Raw genomic sequence first — 14517 nt, 5'->3', positions numbered from 1 at the left:
GTTCTTTGCGGCACTTTTCTATGGTGCAGTTGGTGCTGATAGTCATTTTAACTGATTTAAAAGAAACAAAGTAAAAAACAGTTTACTATCGTTTGTTCCAATGGCAAAACATTTGCCGTTCAAAACAACGAAAAGTAAAACTGAACACAAACATTCTGAATGGCCACAATGTCGACCCAAATGATCGACACATTTGAGTCAACATTGTTACCAAAACCAACACATGATAGCCATATAGGAGCTGATGTAAATCAAACTCCTATATGACATATCACATTTTTTGCAGCCCCTGTGGGGGGGTTGCGCCCCTCACATCCCCGCTACTAATATATTCTAACTCCGAGATTGCACTACAGTGGGGATATAGATGAATTTCCAATCCCCACTGTACCGCGATCTCCATGCAGATAGTCGAATACACTTATGCGAATACAGTTCTGCATTTGCATAAGTGTGTTCGATTATCCCATCCATTTAAATTTTGTGCATGACATTCTGATTTTTGAAACAGAAATGTATATGAAAAGGCAGCTTACTTGAAGGGAAAAAAAGCAGTTCTTCAGGCAATCAAACGGGAACTATTTCCAGCAACTGCTGGTGGGTCTCAATGACTATCTCTGGTGATATGTGAGTGCCCAGATAAAATAGAGGGATCCAGTAGCAGGTAAAATCTTCAAATATTAGCAACATGAAAATAAATACCTGCTGCTAGACCCTCTATTTATTTGAGGTAAAAAAAAGAAAATTAGGTTGGGGTAGACCTGTTACGCAAGTGGTGGCTTGAATTGCAAGAATCCGACTGGCTGCCACCACTTGCTTTGTCAAGAACCTGTTAAACAGAATTTCTACTAAAAGTTTAATGTGAACTTAATGTAAAAACATAATCATAACTATAAAAGGTGAATTACAAGTTCAGTTATGATTTCAGTGTGTTTTACATTAAGCTCAGCTACAAATCTGCAGTACAGTTTCTCACGCTTGTGGAAGGCACCCGGTGGTAACAGCTTGCAATTAGTATCTTCTCATGGCATGTTCGGTGTTAATCACAGAGCCGCCATGAGAAGGTACTTGGGGTTAATGAGTTAAAACATTTTGGCATTTTCTACAAATATTTCTGTCAAAAACCTGAAGAGAAAGCAGCAGGACCAGAGAAAAGATGAGCTTCACAAAAAATACTATGTCTGACCAAACAATGAAGAAGGATTTACAATCATTATTAACAACAATGCAGGATTTCTCTCTGAAATTTGATAAAATTAACAAGAAACTGGATACTTTTGAAGAGAATAGTAAAAAGCAAATCCAGCAACTGCATGAACTGACAAAGCAAACCGAAATTGACGATAGAAAATATGGAAGAAACTAACTGATGAAGAAAACAGAATTTCTAACTATGAAAAACATACTGACACAATAAATAGACAAAATATTTCACTAAGAGAGAAAACTGAAGATCTAGAAAATAGATCCAGATGCAACAATCTCCAGATTTATGGAATACCAGAAGGAAATGAGGGTAGTAATATGGTGAACTTTCTTAATACGTTGCTTCCAGGCATTTTAAAGCTTCCAGAGGCTCTCTCCTGTGTGATTGAGAGACCTCACAGATCCTTAAAGCCAGTCTCAGCATCAAACAAAACAGCAAACAGTCCCAAGTCAGTCATAGTCAAACTCTTTTCATTTCAAGATAAAGAACTTATAATAAAAACTGCTTGGTCTAATTCTTCGATTAGATTTGGAAAGCACATAATCCGGTTTGATAATAATTATTCATCTGGGGTGATGGCCAAAAGAAAAGTGTTTACCACTAATAAAAGAACTTAAAAAAAGGCAACTCAAAGTGCACCTCCTTTTTCCAGCAAGAATTAAAATCTTCTTCAGTGATGACCCAAAATTATTTGACTCAATAGAAACAGCAATGACTTATCTATTAACTAATAAAGTCTTAGACAAGATAGAAGAAATGGATTGGATTTATTTTAGTTTGAAATGCCACGTTGAGAAAAAATGAATGGAAAACAAATGACAAGAAGAAGAAGCTGAGAGACAAAGATAAAAATCTAAAGATGTTTAAACAAATATTAGAGTAGAAGTGCTCATTTAAATGTTTAGTTAGATATGTCCAGATTTTACAACAAAACCACCAAGTAATATAAGAATGAACCGGATGACATATACTGTTTAGAAACAATCTCATATACACGGTAAATGCCTTTTATTATTTATACTAATGCAGTATTAAACATCTAAAATAAGACAAATATCAAAGAACTGCTTTAATATCTGGAACAAGTATTATTAACTTACTATGTCTTAACGGTTCCCATTCAGAAGCCTGAAACATCATAAGCCTGAAAATCAAAATCCTGAAACCAAAAGCCTGAAAATTCAGAATCCTGAAAACTCAAAATCCTGAAAGACCAAAATCCTGAAAGACCAAAATCCTGAAACTCAAAATCCTGAAAACATAAATAATGCTAATATGTCACTATAAAGACACTAATATCTACCAACTGACCCTGACCCTAACCCTAACCCTAAGGTCCGTCACTATCGCACACTCACCTGACCCGCGCCCTAACCCTAACTCACTTAAACCGCCCCTAACCCCAATATTTGTCACTATTGCATACATGCCTAACCTGCGCCCTAACCCTAACTCACTTAAACCGCCCCTAACCCTAAAATAAAAACAACTGCACACTTACCTGACCCCAACGCATGACCTAACACCACAGGGCTAACAATAGCAAAGCCACAATGACATCAGTATGTCTATTTTGTGTTTTCAGGATTTTGAGTTTCAGGAATTTGGTCTTTCAGGATTTTGGTCTTTCAGGATTTTGAGTTTTCAGGATTCTGAATTTTCAGGCTTTTGGTTTCAGGATTTTGATTTTCAGGCTTATGATGTTTCAGGCTTCTGAATGGGAACCGTCTTAACATATGAAAAGTGAAATTACCACACATGCTTTTAGGCTTTAATAGTTTCATAACACAGTGTTATACTGCTTTTGATTCTGGTATGAATGACAAGGAAAATGCCTTTTTATTTATACTAATGCAGTATTAAACATCTAGAATAAGATAATTATCAAAGAATTGCTTTAATAACTACATCAAGTATTATTAACTTGCTGTGTCTTAACATATGAAAAATAAAATTACCATGCATGCTTTCAGGCTTTAATAGTTTGATAACACAATGCTATAATGCTTTTGACTCTAGAGTGAATGGTCTAGAAAATATAAAATGATATAACTTTAAAAAACAAATGTTTATGGTCTGTTCCTTTATAAACTATGCGCTAATAGTTAAAAGAGTGCTATTAATATTAAAAATGTTCTTTGCGGCACTTTTCTATGGTGCAGTTGGTGCTGATAGTCATTTTAACTGATTTAAAAGAAACAAAGTAAAAAACAGTTTACTATCGTTTGTTCCAATGGCAAAACATTTGCCGTTCAAAACAACGAAAAGTAAAACTGAACACAAACATTCTGAATGGCCACAATGTCGACCCAAATGATCGACACATTTGAGTCAACATTGTTACCAAAACCAACACATGATAGCCATATAGGAGCTGATGTAAATCAAACTCCTATATGACATATCACATTTTTTGCAGCCCCTGTGGGGGGTTGCGCCCCTCACATCCCCGCTACTAATATATTCTAACTCCGAGATTGCACTACAGTGGGGATATAGATGAATTTCCAATCCCCACTGTACCGCGATCTCCATGCAGATAGTCGAATACACTTATGCGAATACAGTTCTGCATTTGCATAAGTGTGTTCGATTATCCCATCCATTTAAATTTTGTGCATGACATTCTGATTTTTGAAACAGAAATGTATATGAAAAGGCAGCTTACTTGAAGGGAAAAAAAGCAGTTCTTCAGGCAATCAAACGGGAACTATTTCCAGCAACTGCTGGTGGGTCTCAATGACTATCTCTGGTGATATGTGAGTGCCCAGATAAAATAGAGGGATCCAGTAGCAGGTAAAATCTTCAAATATTAGCAACATGAAAATAAATACCTGCTGCTAGACCCTCTATTTATTTGAGGTAAAAAAAAGAAAATTAGGTTGGGGTAGACCTGTTACGCAAGTGGTGGCTTGAATTGCAAGAATCCGACTGGCTGCCACCACTTGCTTTGTCAAGAACCTGTTAAACAGAATTTCTACTAAAAGTTTAATGTGAACTTAATGTAAAAACATAATCATAACTATAAAAGGTGAATTACAAGTTCAGTTATGGTTTCAGTGTGTTTTACATTAAGCTCAGCTACAAATCTGCAGTACAGTTTCTCACGCTTGTGGAAGGCACCCGGTGGTAACAGCTTGCAATTAGTATCTTCTCATGGCATGTTCGGTGTTAATCACAGAGCCGCCATGAGAAGGTACTTGGGGTTAATGAGTTAAAACATTTTGGCATTTTCTACAAATATTTCTGTCAAAAACCTGAAGAGAAAGCAGCAGGACCAGAGAAAAGATGAGCTTCACAAAAAATACTATGTCTGACCAAACAATGAAGAAGGATTTACAATCATTATTAACAACAATGCAGGATTTCTCTCTGAAATTTGATAAAATTAACAAGAAACTGGATACTTTTGAAGAGAATAGTAAAAAGCAAATCCAGCAACTGCATGAACTGACAAAGCAACCGAAATTGACGATAGAAAATATGGAAGAAACTAACTGATGAAGAAAACAGAATTTCTAACTATGAAAAACATACTGACACAATAAATAGACAAAATATTTCACTAAGAGAGAAAACTGAAGATCTAGAAAATAGATCCAGATGCAACAATCTCCAGATTTATGGAATACCAGAAGGAAATGAGGGTAGTAATATGGTGAACTTTCTTAATACGTTGCTTCCAGGCATTTTAAAGCTTCCAGAGGCTCTCTCCTGTGTGATTGAGAGACCTCACAGATCCTTAAAGCCAGTCTCAGCATCAAACAAAACAGCAAACAGTCCCAAGTCAGTCATAGTCAAACTCTTTTCATTTCAAGATAAAGAACTTATAATAAAAACTGCTTGGTCTAATTCTTCGATTAGATTTGGAAAGCACATAATCCGGTTTGATAATAATTATTCATCTGGGGTGATGGCCAAAAGAAAAGTGTTTACCACTAATAAAAGAACTTAAAAAAAGACAACTCAAAGTGCACCTCCTTTTTCCAGCAAGAATTAAAATCTTCTTCAGTGATGACCCAAAATTATTTGACTCAATAGAAACAGCAATGACTTATCTATTAACTAATAAAGTCTCAGACAAGATAGAAGAAATGGATTGGATTTATTTTAGTTTGAAATGCCACGTTGAGAAAAAATGAATGGAAAACAAATGACAAGAAGAAGAAGCTGAGAGACAAAGATAAAAATCTAAAGATGTTTAAACAAATATTAGAGTAGAAGTGCTCATTTAAATGTTTAGTTAGATATGTCCAGATTTTACAACAAAACCACCAAGTAATATAAGAATGAACCGGATGACATATACTGTTTGGAAACAATCTCATATACACGGTAAATGCCTTTTATTATTTATACTAATGCAGTATTAAACATCTAAAATAAGACAAATATCAAAGAACTGCTTTAATATCTGGAACAAGTATTATTAACTTACTATGTCTTAACATATGAAAAGTGAAATTACCACACATGCTTTTAGGCTTTAATAGTTTCATAACACAGTGTTATACTGCTTTTGATTCTGGTATGAATGACAAGGAAAATGCCTTTTTATTTATACTAATGCAGTATTAAACATCTAGAATAAGATAATTATCAAATAATTGCTTTAATAACTACATCAAGTATTATTAACTTGCTGTGTCTTAACATATGAAAAATAAAATTACCATGCATGCTTTCAGGCTTTAATAGTTTGATAACACAATGCTATAATGCTTTTGACTCTAGAGTGAATGGTCTAGAAAATATAAAATGATATAACTTTAAAAAACAAATGTTTATGGTCTGTTCCTTTATAAACTATGCGCTAATAGTTAAAAGAGTGCTATTAATATTAAAAATGTTCTTTGCGGCACTTTTCTATGGTGCAGTTGGTGCTGATAGTCATTTTAACTGATTTAAAAGAAACAAAGTAAAAAACAGTTTACTATCGTTTGTTCCAATGGCAAAACATTTGCCGTTCAAAACAACGAAAAGTAAAACTGAACACAAACATTCTGAATGGCCACAATGTCGACCCAAATGATCGACACATTTGAGTCAACATTGTTACCAAAACTAACACATGATAGCCATATAGGAGCTGATGTAAATCAAACTCCTATATGACATATCACATTTTTTGCAGCCCCTGTGGGGGGTTGCGCCCCTCACATCCCCGCTACTAATATATTCTAACTCCGAGATTGCACTACAGTGGGGATATAGATGAATTTCCAATCCCCACTGTACCGCGATCTCCATGCAGATAGTCGAATACACTTACGCGAATACAGTTCTGCATTTGCATAAGTGTGTTCGATTATCCCATCCATTTAAATTTTGTGCATGACATTCTGATTTTTGAAACAGAAATGTATATGAAAAGGCAGCTTACTTGAAGGGAAAAAAAGCAGTTCTTCAGGCAATCAAACGGGAACTATTTCCAGCAACTGCTGGTGGGCCTCAATGACTATCTCTGGTGATATGTGAGTGCCCAGATAAAATAGAGGGATCCAGTAGCAGGTAAAATCTTCAAATATTAGCAACATGAAAATAAATACCTGCTGCTAGACCCTCTATTTATTTGAGGTAAAAAAAAGAAAATTAGGTTGGGGTAGACCTGTTACGCAAGTGGTGGCTTGAATTGCAAGAATCCGAACTGGCTGCCACCACTTGCTTTGTCAAGAACCTGTTAAACAGAATTCCTACTAAAAGGTTAATGTGAACTTAATGTAAAAACATAATCATAACTATAAAAGGTGAATTACAAGTTCAGTTACAATTTCAGTGTGTTTTACATTAAGCTCAGCTACAAATCTGCAGTACAGTTTCTCACGCTTGTGGAAGGCACCTGGTGGTAACAGCTTGCAATTAGTATCTTCTCATGGCATGTTCGGTGTTAATCACAGAGCCGCCATGAGAAGGTACTTGGGGTTAATGAGTTAAAACATTTTGGCATTTTCTACAAATATTTCTGTCAAAAACCTGAAGAGAAAGCAGCAGGACCAGAGAAAAGATGAGCTTCACAAAAAATACTATGTCTGACCAAACAATGAAGAAGGATTTACAATCATTATTAACAACAATGCAGGATTTCTCTCTGAAATTTGATAAAATTAACAAGAAACTGGATACTTTTGAAGAGAATAGTAAAAAGCAAATCCAGCAACTGCCTGAACTGACAAAGCAACTGAAATTGAAGATAGAAAATATGGAAGAAACTAACTGATGAAGAAAACAGAATTTCTATCTATGAAAAACATACTGACACAATAAATAGACAAAATATTTCACTAAGAGAGAAAACTGAAGATCTAGAAAATAGATCCAGATACAACAATCTCCAGATTTATGGAATACCAGAAGGAAATGAGGGTAGTAATATGGTGAACTTTCTTAATACATTGCTTCCAGGCATTTTAAAGCTTCCAGAGGCTCTCTCCTGTGTGATTGAGAGACCTCACAGATCCTTAAAGCCAGTCTCAGCATCAAACAAAACAGCAAACAATCCCAAGTCAGTCATAGTCAAACTCTTTTCATTTCAAGATAAAGAACGTATAATAAAAACTGCTTGGTCTAATTCTTCGATTAGATTTGGAAAGCACATAATCCGGTTTGATAATAATTATTCATCTGGGGTGATGGCCAAAAGAAAAGTGTTTACCACTAATAAAAGAACTTGAAAAATGCAACTCAAAGTGCACCTCCTTTTTCCAGCAAGAATTAAAATCTTCTTCAGTGATGACCCAAAATTATTTGACTCAATAGAAACAGCAATGACTTATCTATCAACTAATAAAGTCTTAGACAAGATAGAAGAAATGGATTGGAGTTCTTTTTGTTTGATATGCCATGCTGAGAAAAAATGAATGGAAAACAAATGACAAGAAGAAGAAGCTGAGAGACAAATAAAGATAAAAATCTAAAGATGTTTAAACAAATATTAGAGTAGAAGTGCTCATTGAAATGTTTAACTAGTTAGATATGTCCAGATTTTACAACAAAACCACCAAGGAATATAAGAATGAACCGGGTGACATATACTGTTTGGAAACAATCTCATATACACGGTAAATGCCTTTTATTATTTATACTAATGCAGTATTAAACATCTAAAATAAAACAAATATCAAAGAACTGCTTTAATATCTGGAACAAGTATCACTAACTTGCTATGTCTTAACATATGAAAAATGAAATTACCACACATGCTTTTAGGCTTTAATAGTTTCATAACACAGTGTTATACTGCTTTTGATTCTGGTATGAATGACAAGGAAAATGCCTTTTTTATTCATACTAATGCAGTATTAAACATCTAGAATAAGATAATTATTAAAGAATTGCTTTAATAACTACATCAAGTATTATTAACTTGCTATGTCTTAACATATGAAAAATAAAATTACCATGCATGCTTTCAGGCTTTAATAGTTTGATAACACAATGCTATAATGCTATTGACTCTAGTGTGAATGGTCTAGGAAATATAAAATGATATAACTTTAAAAACCAAATGTTTATGGTTTGTTCCTTTATAAACTATGCGCTAATAGTTAAAAGAGTGCTATTAATATTAAAAATGTTGTTTGGGGCACTTTTCTGTGGTGCAGTGGGTGCTGATAGTCATTTTAACTGATTTAAAAGAAACAAAGTAAAAAACAGTTTACTATCGTTTGTTTGAATGGCAAAACATTTGCCGTTCAAACCAACGAAAAGTAAAACTAAACACAAACATTCTGAATGGCCATAATGTCGACCCAAATGATCGACACATTTGAGTCGACATTGTTACCAAAACCATTACATGATAGCCATTTAGGAGCTGATGTAAATCAGACTCCTATATGACATATCACATTTTTGCAGCCCCTGTGGGGGGGGTTGCACCCCTCACATCCCCGCTACTAATATATTCTAACTCCGAGATTGCACTACAGTGGGGATATAGATGAATTTCCAATCCCCACTGTACCGCGATCTCCATGCAGATAGTCGAATACACTTATGCGAAAACAGTGCTGCATTTGCATAAGTGTGTTTGACTATCCCATCCATTTAAATTTTGTGCATGACATTCTGCTTTTTGGCAGCAGTACTGCCAACAGACTGTCGTTCGCACAAACGATAGTAAACCGTAAAAAACTGCTGTCTAAGCTTATCCCTATTCTAGAACTCTAAAAGCTGCACTTACAGTTCCCTGCTTTTCCACCAAAGCCACAACCTGGTAAAATATGTTTTTAAACATTCCAGCAGAAGGAGAGAAGCCGAGGTACCAGAACGTTTGTATTAAAAGAATTTATGTCCTGATGGTGGATTTCCTGTCTCTTATTCGTGTGTTATAAGGAGTTCTTCATCTTATATTTTTCTGAAGAAAATATGTTTTGAAAATATGTTTTGAATCCATCTTGAGGTATTACAATAAAAAAAGCTGTTAGAGTGCATTACAGTCATTTGCATATTCATAAATGGCCAAAAATGAAAGTACTTGATTAGAGAGAGTGACTAGTACTTGAAGCAAAGTGAGGCTTAAACCAAAAGACTCTTAAAGTGACAAGTACATATTTTCACCAAAATACAAGTGCTTCAAAGCATTATGTATGTACATATGCATACCATAGATTTAATAATTCTAAAAGTAAATAAGAGAAATTACCCCAAAAGTACTATAATGCATGCAAAGAAAACAACATCATGAGCAAGATAGAAGCCCTTGATGTAACAGTTAATGCATACTCACATGTATGCATACTAGGACACATAGCCATAAAAGAAAGTATGACTGCTTATAACAACAAGAGTAATAATAATTTAACGGCTAAGAAACCAATAAACAAATAAATATATATCTACACAAATGTATTCGGTAAGAAGCTGTACCAGATGTAATAAAGAACTTGTATGGTAGGATATAAATGTCATGAAACCATTATAAGAATCAACATACTTAACAAGACTGGTAAATAAGAATTGACAATTATAAGCCTAGCCCGATTTTGTTTGGCTTATGCCACCCCTTGAATTGAGTATACTGTGCCCTTTTTACGGTTTAGTTTACTGGGCTTCTGTCTAACAGTGACACGGAAGTAATCCCCGGGACAAACCTACGATCCCCCATCCATAGTTTCATAGTATAGTACTAGGCTATCTGCCCTGGGGCATTTGTAAGCCTAGCCATAGTGATGTGGCTTTTGCAACCCCATGAAATGGTACAAAAATGTACAGAATAAATCTAGAATACTGTGCCTCTGTCTAGTAGTGACACAATGAAGGTCCCCTTATATAATAGAATTAGTTTACTGTGCCCCTGTCTAGCAGTGACACAGATGTGACCCCTGGGGTAAACTTACGATCTCCCATCCACTCATCAAGATTTCTCTTGAAGAGAGTCAGTGAGGGGCTCTGCCTAATATGAACTGGGATCCTGTTCCAAAGCATGGGAAGCCTCTGGGTTATGAATCTATCCCTCCAGCATGTCCTATTCATACTTGTGCCGAGGTTTAAGTCTTTAGCTCTCGTGGTCCTGATGGATTTGGATTTTTTGAGGTGGAGCATGTCCATCAGATCCTGATTGGACTTGGCCTTGTACGTCAGGCAGAGATCACCTCTGAGCAGGTGGTATGCTACTGAATAGAGCTGAAGTTTCTTTAGTCTGGCCGAATAAGACATATGTTGGAGACCCTTGATCCTCTTGGTGAGGTACTTTTGTGGTTTCTCCAGCTGTTGCAAATGCCGGGTGAGGTACATACCAAATGGGGCATTGTACTCAATCATGCGTCTGATGAGGGAGGAATATAGGGGTACAATGACATCCTTGGATCTGGATGTGAATCCCTTCATGATGAGGTGTGGAAGGTAGAATGTTTTTCTAACCACTTTGGCAACGTGGGTGTCAAATGAGAGGTCACTGTCTACTTGCGTCCCTAGGTCTCTGATTACTTTTTCCGTACTCAGTGGGTTTCTGTCTATGTGATAATTTGTGGGTACTTAGTTTTTTCCAAAAGGGATGACTATATATTTTTTGGCATTTAGTTTAAGGCCGTGACTACGACACCAGTTGTCCGTTTCAGTGAGGCCTTTTTGTAGGATGTGTGTGTCTGCTGGTGTATCGACTATGGTACCTAGTTTGCAGTCATCTGCAAACTTTGTCAGCCACAGCCCTCCCAAGAGGGGTCCCAGGACAGATCCCTGTGGGACACCACTTGTGACTGGCTTTGAGTCTGACATTGCTCCAGCAATTTTAACTTTATGGGTTCTGTCCTTTAGCCAGTTTGCAACCCATCTAGTGACATAAGGGTTTACTTTTAAGCTGTTTAGCTTATCTATGATGCCTGAGTGGGGTATTGTGTCGAAGGGCTTAGCCAAGTCCAGGTATGTTGTATGGACTGCTTTGCCCTCATCAATGGCTCTAGTGACTGTTTTGAAATAGTCAACCAGGTTTAAATGGCAGGATCTGCACTTTACAAAGCCGAACTGGGTAGGGTCAAGTGTCTGTAGGTCCCCTATGTCTCTGTTTATGAGTTCCATAATGATTCTTTCCATAGCTTTGCAGACCAGGCTAGTTAAGCTTATGGGGCGGTAGTTTCCAGGGTCTGTAGAGGCATCCTTATTGTGGAGTGGGACCACTGTTGCTGTACGCCAGTGTTCAGGTACATATCCCGAAGTAAGGCTAAAGTTAAATAGCATTTTTATGTGTGGGTTTAGCTCCTCTTGGAGTTCACGTAACACGCAACCCGGGATACCATCATGTCCCATTGATGCTGTGTTTTTTGCTTTGTTTATGGCGGTTCTCACTTGGACATGAGATGACAGGGAGATTACATTCAGCTGGGATAAGTATTTCTTCTTTTGGGGGTGAAGGAGGGGAGAAATTTGCACTGAACCTGTCAGCCAGAATATTAGCAATATCTGTGGGTTCAGTGTATTTTTTGTTGTTGTGAACCAACTCTGAGCATATCTGAGGGTTTCCGCCCAGGTTTCTAACATAGCTGAAGAAGGCTTTGTGGTTATCTTTAGTGTCCTTAGGGATTTTTCTCTCAAAGTTTGCCTTGGATGTTTTTATGAGAGAATGTAGTTTTCTGCTAATGTTGATCAGAGATGTCTTCCCTTCATGGGATTTTGCTCTGACGTGCAGTAGCTTCCTTCTTTTGTTATACAATTTGTTTATGGCTGAGGTCCACCAGACAGGACGCTTACATTTGGTGGAGAGGGACTTGGATTTGTTTGGGATTGCATGATCCATGCATTCTTGGAGATGTCCATAGAAAGCATTTCTGAAGGATTCGGCATTGTGGGATGTGGTATCCACTGGCACAGTGGGCTTAAAGGATACCATCTCAGTCTTAAGAAGAGTGAAGTCTGCTTTTGAGAAGTTTTTCACTGTGGTCTTTTGTGCTGGGGGTGGAGGTGGGATATGTATATCCAGGGTGTTTAGTTTGTGGTCAGATCTCACTAGTGAGGGGTATACTTCCGGTGTGGAGCATTTTGTCCCCATGTTTGTGATGATCAGGTCTAGTATATTAGCTCCCCTAGTGGGAGAGGTGACTAGTTGTTCCAGTGCATTTGAATTTATGAATTCCAGGAACCTTTGGGCTAGGGTATTAGGGCTAGAATAATGTACCCAATCTATGTTGAAGTCTCCCAGTATGATGGTATTTTGTGATACATTCATATCCTCCAATGTCTTCAGGAAGGCTGAGTGGGGTTCTTGAGATTGGGAGGGTGGTCTGTAACATGATACCAATTGTATAGCAGTTTTGCCTATGGTTAGTTGCACCTGTATGGTCTCTGGTGCTTCATGTGTTGCTACTAACCTAGAGGTGTGGGTGTCCTTGATGAATATGGACACTCCCCCTCCCTTTGTGGTTCGGCCCGGGTTTTGGGTCCGAAAAGCATGATACGAGGTATAGCCTGGTAGTGCTGGGGTGCTCTCAGGAGCCTTGAACCAGGTTTCAGTTACTGGACAGACGTCAATGTTCTCCATGCTGAGGAGTGCATGAAGTGCCTGCATCTTGAGATTTAGACTTCTGGCACTGAGCAGCATTACCCTTAGTTTTTTTCCATTTTTGTTTTCTAAGGAGGTGGGCTTGTCTTTTGAGCCTTGCCTAAAAAAGGTACTATGGGTGTGGCAAGAGCCTTAGCCAATATCCGGAAGCCCAGTGGTGACAGGTGTAAGCCATCCCTTGCGAAGCAGCGTGGCTTGTCCAACATATCATCCCAGGCAGACAGACATTGGATCTCCTTAGAATGACACCAGTACTTGAGCCAATTGTTAAAGCTGATCATCTTGTCTTTGTATTGTGGTATCATTCTTGGTGAGGGCAAGATGCTGGTCAGGGTCAGGGTCATACCAGCCTGGGCTACATAATCGGAGAGCTCCTCTATGTCTCTTTTCATGCAGTCCAGGGAGGTACGTCTCAGGTTATTCACACCAGCATGGACAATGACAGAGTCATATTTGTACTTCCTTTGGAGTGACCTGAGTGCGTGTGTTATGTGGTGGATCCTAGCTCCTGATAGACAGCTCACAGTCACCTTCTCCTTGTTCAGCCTGGTCAGCAGGACATCAGTGTGTCTGACTATAGAGTCACCTATTACTAGTGTATCAGGCAAGGTGTTTGGCCTTAAGGGCTGCGATTGGTCGACACACTGATTTATTGAAGTATGTGTTGCATGTGTTTTGTTTTGAGGTGGTGGATTTGTGGATGTCTGCTTTGGGAGCCTCTGTTGTTTTGGTAAGTTTTTTATTAGAGCCTCTGAGTATGTCTTTGTGTTTTTGGTTTGCAGTTGTGGTAGGTCTATGTGGGACTGGGATTGTTGTGTGTGTGGTTGCCATCTCCTCCTGTCTGGTCATGCCAGCCCTGAGTTGAGAGAGTTCAGCCTCCAGTTTGGCTATATAGTTGCATCTCTCACATGTATTTGTGTTTGTTGGGAGGAGGAGAGGGTTGTCTGTGTACATGAGACAATTGTAGCATTGTCTCAAGATACCCAGATTGACTAGCTGAACTGGAGACGACGCCAGTAATCTACCACTCGACATGCTAGAACAGTATAAGGGAGTGCTGTACCTTTAAGGGAAGTACATATTCACAGGGGTGGTAAGTAGATGTAGTGCTTTACTTAGTACAAGAGTGCTTACTTAGTAGAGAAGTATTGAGAACAAGTGCTAGGCTTATAATATAGTGAGTAGTCTGGTTATACTAAGAGTAGAGCTTCCTTAAGGGAAAATTTGAAGAGCAGACTTGGCGGAGCCAGAAAAAGTTTAACCTTGTTTAACCGCTATGCGCAAAACCACACAAAGCCGTGCAAACGCGGATTTTAAA

The sequence above is a fragment of the Protopterus annectens genome, chromosome 7.part0 (assembly GCF_019279795.1).
Source record: "Protopterus annectens isolate FY-2018-M chromosome 7.part0, PAN1.0, whole genome shotgun sequence".
NCBI lineage: Eukaryota > Metazoa > Chordata > Ceratodontiformes > Protopteridae > Protopterus > Protopterus annectens.
The sequence above is the reverse complement of the archived record's forward strand: the minus strand, read 5'-3'. Positions refer to the sequence as shown.